This window comes from Lynx canadensis, chromosome F2, assembly GCF_007474595.2.
Source record: "Lynx canadensis isolate LIC74 chromosome F2, mLynCan4.pri.v2, whole genome shotgun sequence".
NCBI lineage: Eukaryota > Metazoa > Chordata > Mammalia > Carnivora > Felidae > Lynx > Lynx canadensis.
The window spans coordinates 50,100,543-50,107,666 of NC_044320.2; the positions used below are offsets into that span (position 1 = coordinate 50,100,543).

A 7,124-nucleotide genomic window follows, 5' to 3' on the forward strand; every position below is an offset into this window, starting at 1 on the left:
GCAAGCTTGGCGGGCAAAAGGTGGGGTTTACATTCTTTGGCGGTTAGGGGTTCTGCTTTCTTATATGAGCAGGTTTCCAGTAAGGGTGTGCTCAGCGGCTTGACTAGGGTGGGGGAGTGTCTTAAGCAATAAGTAGGTCATATAGGGGTTATACATGAGATGGTGGGTGTAGCACAAAATGGAGTTAGTCTTGCTCTGCTTGTCCAGGGGTAGGGGATTTTTGTTAAATTCCTTGGGTCCCACAATCAGCAATCAACTTTGTAAACAGAGAAACTGAAGTGTAGTCAGGGAGGCAGTGAATTGCCAGACTCACAACTAGACCCCAGATCTCCTGCATTTAGAACAGTGTTCTTAATGCCTTATCGGAATCATATACTGTGTTACTTAGACTACTTGGCGCTCATAAGTTTGTGTGCTACGGTGATAGCCCAAACCATTTATGGTAAATGAGATGGCACACAGTTCTGAGTAAAAAAAAAAAAAAAAAAAAAAAAATCTTTGTCATTCGATTACACATTTTTTTTAAATTTTTTTTTTTAACGTTTATTTATTTTTGAGACAGAGAGAGACAGAGCATGAACGGGGGAGGGGCAGAGAGAGAGGGAGACACAGAATCTGAAACAGGCTCCAGGCTCTGAGCTGTCAGCACAGAGCCCGACGCGGGGCTCAAACTCACGGACTGTGAGATCATGACCTGAGCCGAAGTCAGACGCTTAACCGACCAAGCCACCTAGACGCCCCGTGATTACACATTTTTGAGAATCAGGTCTAAATTTTAAATGAGTTTTTTTTTCACACTTGGAATAAATGCTCAATATATACTAGGTGAATGGAAATTCTATATGACAATAATTAAGAAAGCTTCATGCAAGATTTTACTTAATTTAAAATAACAATAAGCTAGCAAAAGCGGCTCACTAAAATGAAGTGAAATATTCAGACAGCAACATTAACAAGTAAAAGTATACAGACCAAAAATGAAGTGAAATATTCAGACAGCAACATTAACAAGTAAAACTATACAGACCATTTATAATAAAAAATTTGTTTCCTTTTCATAGGTACAGAGCTTTATTTTTTTAACATTTATTCATTTTTGAAAGTGAGAGAGACAGAGCATGAGCGGGGGAGGGGCAGAGAGAGAGGGAGACACAGAATCAGAAGCAGATTCCAGGCTCTGAGCTGTCAGCACAGGGCCCAACTCGGGGCTCAAACTCACAGACTGCGAGATCATGACCTGAGCTGAAGTCTGATGCTTAACCAACTGAGCCACCCAGGCACCCCCATAGGTACAGAGTTTTATTAATAACCAGATAGTCTTCATTTTAAGCCAAAAATCCAAGAAATCTATAAGCAAAATGTGAAATTAAAAATCTGAAGTAAAACATGAAAACTGCAACTAAAAAAAGTTGAACAATTTATCTGAAAACAGCTTTTCCTGTGGATTTGGCATTAGCAAAATCAAAGACAAATTTTGCAAATTGATTTTATTAATAGAATTAAACACTATAGTGCTTACTAAGAAGGTTTTACTTTTAATTTGAAGAGGGAACATTCTGCCATAGATGCTGGGATGGGAATTGATAAAAAACAAAATTATTGTAATAAAAAAAAAATCCCTTACATTTATGTTGTGCTTTAGTCAGCTAAGGGTGCCATAACAAAAATAGTGTAGTAATTCTCACAGTTCTGAAGCCTGGGAAGTTCAAGATCAAGGTGACAACATGGTCAGGTTCTAGTGAGAGCTCTCTTACTGGCTTACAGACTTTCTCTCCATGTCCTCACAAGGCAGAGACAGAAAGAGCTAGAAAGATCTCTAATGTCTCTTACAAGAACCCTAATTCCATCCTGAGGGCCCTACTATCATGACCTCATCTAAAGCTAATACCTTCCAAAGTCTCCCTCCTCAAATACCATCATACTGGGGATTCAGGCTTTAACATATGAATTTGGGGAAGACACAATTCATTCCATAGCATGGAGTATCGCTTCATAAAAGCTATTTTGGTAATTTTGAAAATTGTGTGTTTTTTATTTCAGTTTTTAAAGGTTTTTTAAAAAGCAATTATTATACTGTTAATGATGCTAATAAGTCACTTTATAATAGGAAAAAATAGGATAAAACAGGCAGAGAGGGAAATAATTAGGACCTGAGGTCCCTGAGTGGGGAAAAACACATATTTTGGAACAATGCTGGGAGTGTCAGACCACAGCAAACCCCCTCACGCTTAAGGTTCCTCTTAAGAAAGTAACAGACCACACTTACTCCCCTTCAGGCTTCCCTCAGGAATTTGACAAAAGACCTAACTGAAAATAAGTAGTAGACCATGAAACATATGACCCACAAGGAATGATATGGCCATAGACCACCCCTCATAGAATGGAAACAAGTCAATCAGTAATGGACAACCCAGCACCTAGAATTGTCCAGCCAATAAGGGAGAAGGAACCTGAGAAGGAACAAGTGGGAAGGGAAGGAGGTTGACCAGAACCTTATAAAACAAGGATCCTTGCCTATAGTCTTTGGTCATTCACTTTGAATGTCCCCTCTCTGTAAAAAGAGACTTCCTACTACTCTTACTTTCTGATCTTATACTCTAATAAACTTTTGCCTGTTGCTTATTTTGTGTCCACCTCTTCATTCTTCAAAGAGGAGAGACAACGAACCCCGGGTATTGAGGTGAAAAAAAAAATCCTGCAACAACTTGAAATTTATTTTGCAGTGCTTTTGTATTTTTCACAGTAAATTTTTCCTTTGTTTAAATTAGCTGGGGTTCAACTAGAAAATATTCACAAATTAGCCATTTCAATTAGTCTTCAAAATGTTACATCTGTTAGAGAAGCTAAAATTCACTTATACCACTTGTTCCCAAACTTTACTGAGAAAAATCATCTATGGTATTTGTTAAAAATGCAGACTGTTAGATCCAAACCTCAGAGATGAAATCAGTATTGATACGAGAATTCGACTTGGAGATCTGCAGGTTTTGGTTTCAGGTAATTCTCACACACCTGGTGAAATACACTTTGTGAAAAAATGAATAACACCATAAAAAATAATGAAATTATCCTTTTCCCTAAAAACAGCTAAAAATCAAAGGCTGATAATACAAGTCTTCTTATTTTTTTGAAATTTCTGCTAATGAAACTTTAAGAAACATGAAGTTAAAAAATCAAAGTACAAATAATCATTAAGAGGGGTGCCTGGTTGGCTCAGTCGATAGAACATACAACTCTTGATCTCAGGGTTATGAGTTTGAGCCCCCTGTCGGGTATAGAGATTACCTAAAAAATAAAATCTTTTAAAAAAAAAAAAAAGGAGAAAAAAAACCCCAAATGTGCAGAATTGTGCCATAATATGGTAGTTAAATATTTAAGAAAATCAAACCAAGTTTTAAATTTTTTAAAGATTTTTTTTTATTTAAAAAAAATTTTTTAATTAATTTAATGTTTATTTATTATTGAGAGAGAGACAGAACACGAGCTGGGAAAAGGCAGAAAAAGACGGGGACACAGAATCCAAAGCAGGCTCCAGGCTCTGAGCTGTCAGCACAGAGCCCAACATGGGGCTTGAACTCACTAACTATGAGATTATGACCTGAGTCCAAGTTAGAGGCTTAACTGACTGAGCCATCCAGGTGCCCCAAAGATTTTTTTTATTTTTAAGTAATCTCTACACCCAGTGTGGGGTCAAACACATAACCTCAAGACCAGGAGTCCCATCCCTCAACCAAATTTTATTCTGGTCACTGGTGATGGCATACTGATTTTTAAATGCATGAGCCTATTTAGTGGTCATGATTGGTTATAACTTCCAACTCTCAGGTCTCCTGGAAAGTAACAAACTTCCATTGAAAGGCTGCCTTCATCAGCTTTATTTCTCCCTTACTTAATCTGTTCTGAGTTAGTAAGAATAAAATTTGGCTTCTTATTTTTCCTTTCCAAACTTTGCAACACACAAACATCTATCTTCTGTATTTTCTAGGTAAAATAAGCAAACAAACAAAACAATACTTCCAAAAAACAACAAACTTAGTTAAAAAATATGTTTCAAGGATTATTAATCCCCTCATTATGATAAACATATTCTTTGTCCATCTAAAACCTGCATGTTACAAAATAGGATAAGTAATGTAAAGACCTTGTCTTCACAAGCTTGTGCCCTATAAGTAGAAACAAGAAATGCCAAGTACATTTAAACATATATAGAAATAGAATTCACACAGATTTGAGAGAATTTAAATTTTATATGGTGACTTGTATTTTACCATACTGCCCTATCAAGGCAGCTTACAGAAAGAGCACATGTATCAAAAATATGGGATGACATTAAAAGAAACAAAAAGAATTGCCTCCAAAGCTCCTTGAAGAGTGGTATTAAGAATTCTAATTCTCAGGGTGCCTGGGTGGTTCAGCTGGTTAAGCATTGACTTCAGCTCAGATCAGTCTGTGGGTTTGAGCCCCACGTGAGCTCTATGCTGGCTGCTCAGAGCCTGGAGCCTGCTTCAGATTCTGTGTCTCCCTCTCTCTCTCCCCCTCCCCTGCTCACACTCTGTCTCTCACTCTCTCTCAAAAACAAACATTAAAAAAATTTTTAAGAAAAAAAATTAAAAAATAAAGACTTCTAAAAAAGTTAATGCTTATGATCTGATATGTGGGGTCTGAATTTCAACCATACATGTTCAAATATAAGAATAAGAGATCCAAATTTGTTATAACAAAGTATAATTCAACTAGTATACACTGCAAACTTCTATTATACATTAACAGTCCTCTAACTGCTCTTGTAGATAAAAAGGGAAGGCAAATAGGGTTAAACATTTACTGAAACTGAATGTCATTTATACCTTCCTGAAAAATCAAGTTGCTTAGCAACCCTCTTCCTTGGAAACATGGTTGATAATACCATTTCTTTGAAGTTTTAGTAAGATAAAAATGCTTATCACTAAACTACCAAAGCTTAAGAAGACAGCTTGTCCAAATAACGAGCCATCACATAAAGGCTTCTTGATTATAATACGTTGCCCCAATTAAGACAAAAACTTATACATCTTACCCTCAGATACAGACCCTTCGGCAACTAAAACCTCATGTCAAAAGAGTGTTGAAAATTTTTGGATTTATCACCAAGAGGGACTTTTCCAAGTCAAAAGTGTTGCTGTCGAAAGATAATTTCTCACCACTAATGACCCCCACATCATTCAATTCCTTGTGCAATGCCAGGACACCTATTCCCTAGAATGAAAAATAAAAGTACTCTAAATAAACAAACAAATAAGCAAATCCTTCAATATGACAAGAGGTACCCAAAAATTATCTAACCTTAAAATATGCAGCATACTATCTTCGTCTACTGCAAACTGTTTTATTTATAAAAATACACACTTACATAATTATATGTATGCCATTTTTAACAAAAATAATTTATTCAGCAAAAATGAAATTCAGACTCATCAGCAAATATTTTCCAGCTAAGTCATGTTAGCCATGAACACTACCAAATCAAATAATATGTTCTTTTAGAATCTCTGAGAAAAAAAATGCTTTGTAAAATGGAAAAAAAATGGAAAAGTCAAAATAATACTTTCGGGAATCTTTCATCAGTCAGTGGACCATCCAATAACTTATCTTTTTCACCGTGTGGTGCACATACTACTGGTATCACACAGAATGATTGTAGCTGGTACATGGTCAAGAACTTTTTCATTATAATACTTGCATGACTAATATGGATTAGGAAAAATTTTAAATAAACATAACCAGAACATCAAACTAGTGACTTATGTTATTTAAATTGTGGCTAATAAAGGGATGTAATTTTTAAAAGTAAGTTAGTTTTAAAAGTAAATAAAAAACTAACAAGAAACTAATAATTTGTGTGGTGTGAAAATGTGATGAAAATCATGATGATAAAACTTATGTGATACTGGTTTTTAAGTGTATTAGTTTATTTAGTGACCATAATCACTTATAGTTTGGTAAACATTTATCTTTTTTTAAAAAATTCTTTAATGTTTATTATTTGAGAGAGAGAGAGAGAGAGAGAGCGAGCAGGGGAGGGTAGAGAGAGAGGGAGACACAGAATTGGAAGCAGGCTCCAGGCTCTGAGCTGCCAGCACAGAGCCTGATGCAGGGCTCAAACCTACAGACTGCGAGATCATGACCTGAGCTGAAGTCAGCCGCCCAACCAACTGAACCAACCAGGCACCCCAGTAAACATTTATCTTTTAGTTGACAGGAAGAAAACCATTTTGCTCTAGTCTTTTTTTCTTTTTCTTTTTGACAGGAAGTAGAATTTATTGGTGGACATGAATAAGGAGGGGGCACTGCTGAGTTCTCATGAGTGCAGCGTCCAACATTTGTCCCAAGGGGCCACGATTAGGGATGTATTTGACCCCCACCCATCTGGGATGAGCCACTTTTCAGCACCATACCTTCAAATTCTTCCACATTAAACTTAATAAAGCTTCACTCCTTAGAAATGCGGATCTTCTGGTGGCTAGGGAACTTGAAGTTGGCCTTGCATAGGGTCTCAGTCACATGTGCCTCGTTCTGCAGGTTAGTATGGATGGACATGATGACTTGGTCGATGTGGACCCTGGCCACCGCCCTAGAGCTTTCCAAAATATCCCGCATACCTGTCTGGAGCCTAGATAGCATGAAGTCAGACATCAATGTCCACTGGAAAGGCCTGTCTCCAAGGTCCCTTGGGAAACCCATACAATCAACAGGCTGCATACACTACCAAAGAGGTTACTATTTGCAGCCATTGCACCCTGGATATCCTTCTAGTCTTCAGCCAGTTGTGCATCAAGGAGAATTTGCTCTAAAAGTTCAGAATATTTATGTGGGTTATATTAGTAAACAGAGCAAGAACACAGAGCAAGATTTCATAAGCTCAATAGTATTTACAAAATAGTAGGTGATGCATGTCAGCATTGTAAACACTGGGAGCAGAAAGGGCATCCCAGGACTGTAAAAGTGGACACCAATGTTGTTTACACTACTGTTCAGAAGAAAATATCTGCCAATCAGGAAGCCTCTGCACCTCAAAGATTTAAAAATAATGGGAAGAAGTGGCACAGACAGATCCTCAGTGTCCCACCATGATCCATATACTAAGA

General features: G+C 37.1%; 1 pseudogene; it reads right to left on the reverse strand.

Moving 5' to 3' along the window:
* Positions 1 to 6,689: 6,689 nt before the first annotated feature.
* On the reverse strand, positions 6,690 to 6,811 carry LOC115506578 (annotated as a pseudogene).
* Between the last annotated feature and the right edge of the window lie 313 nt (positions 6,812 to 7,124).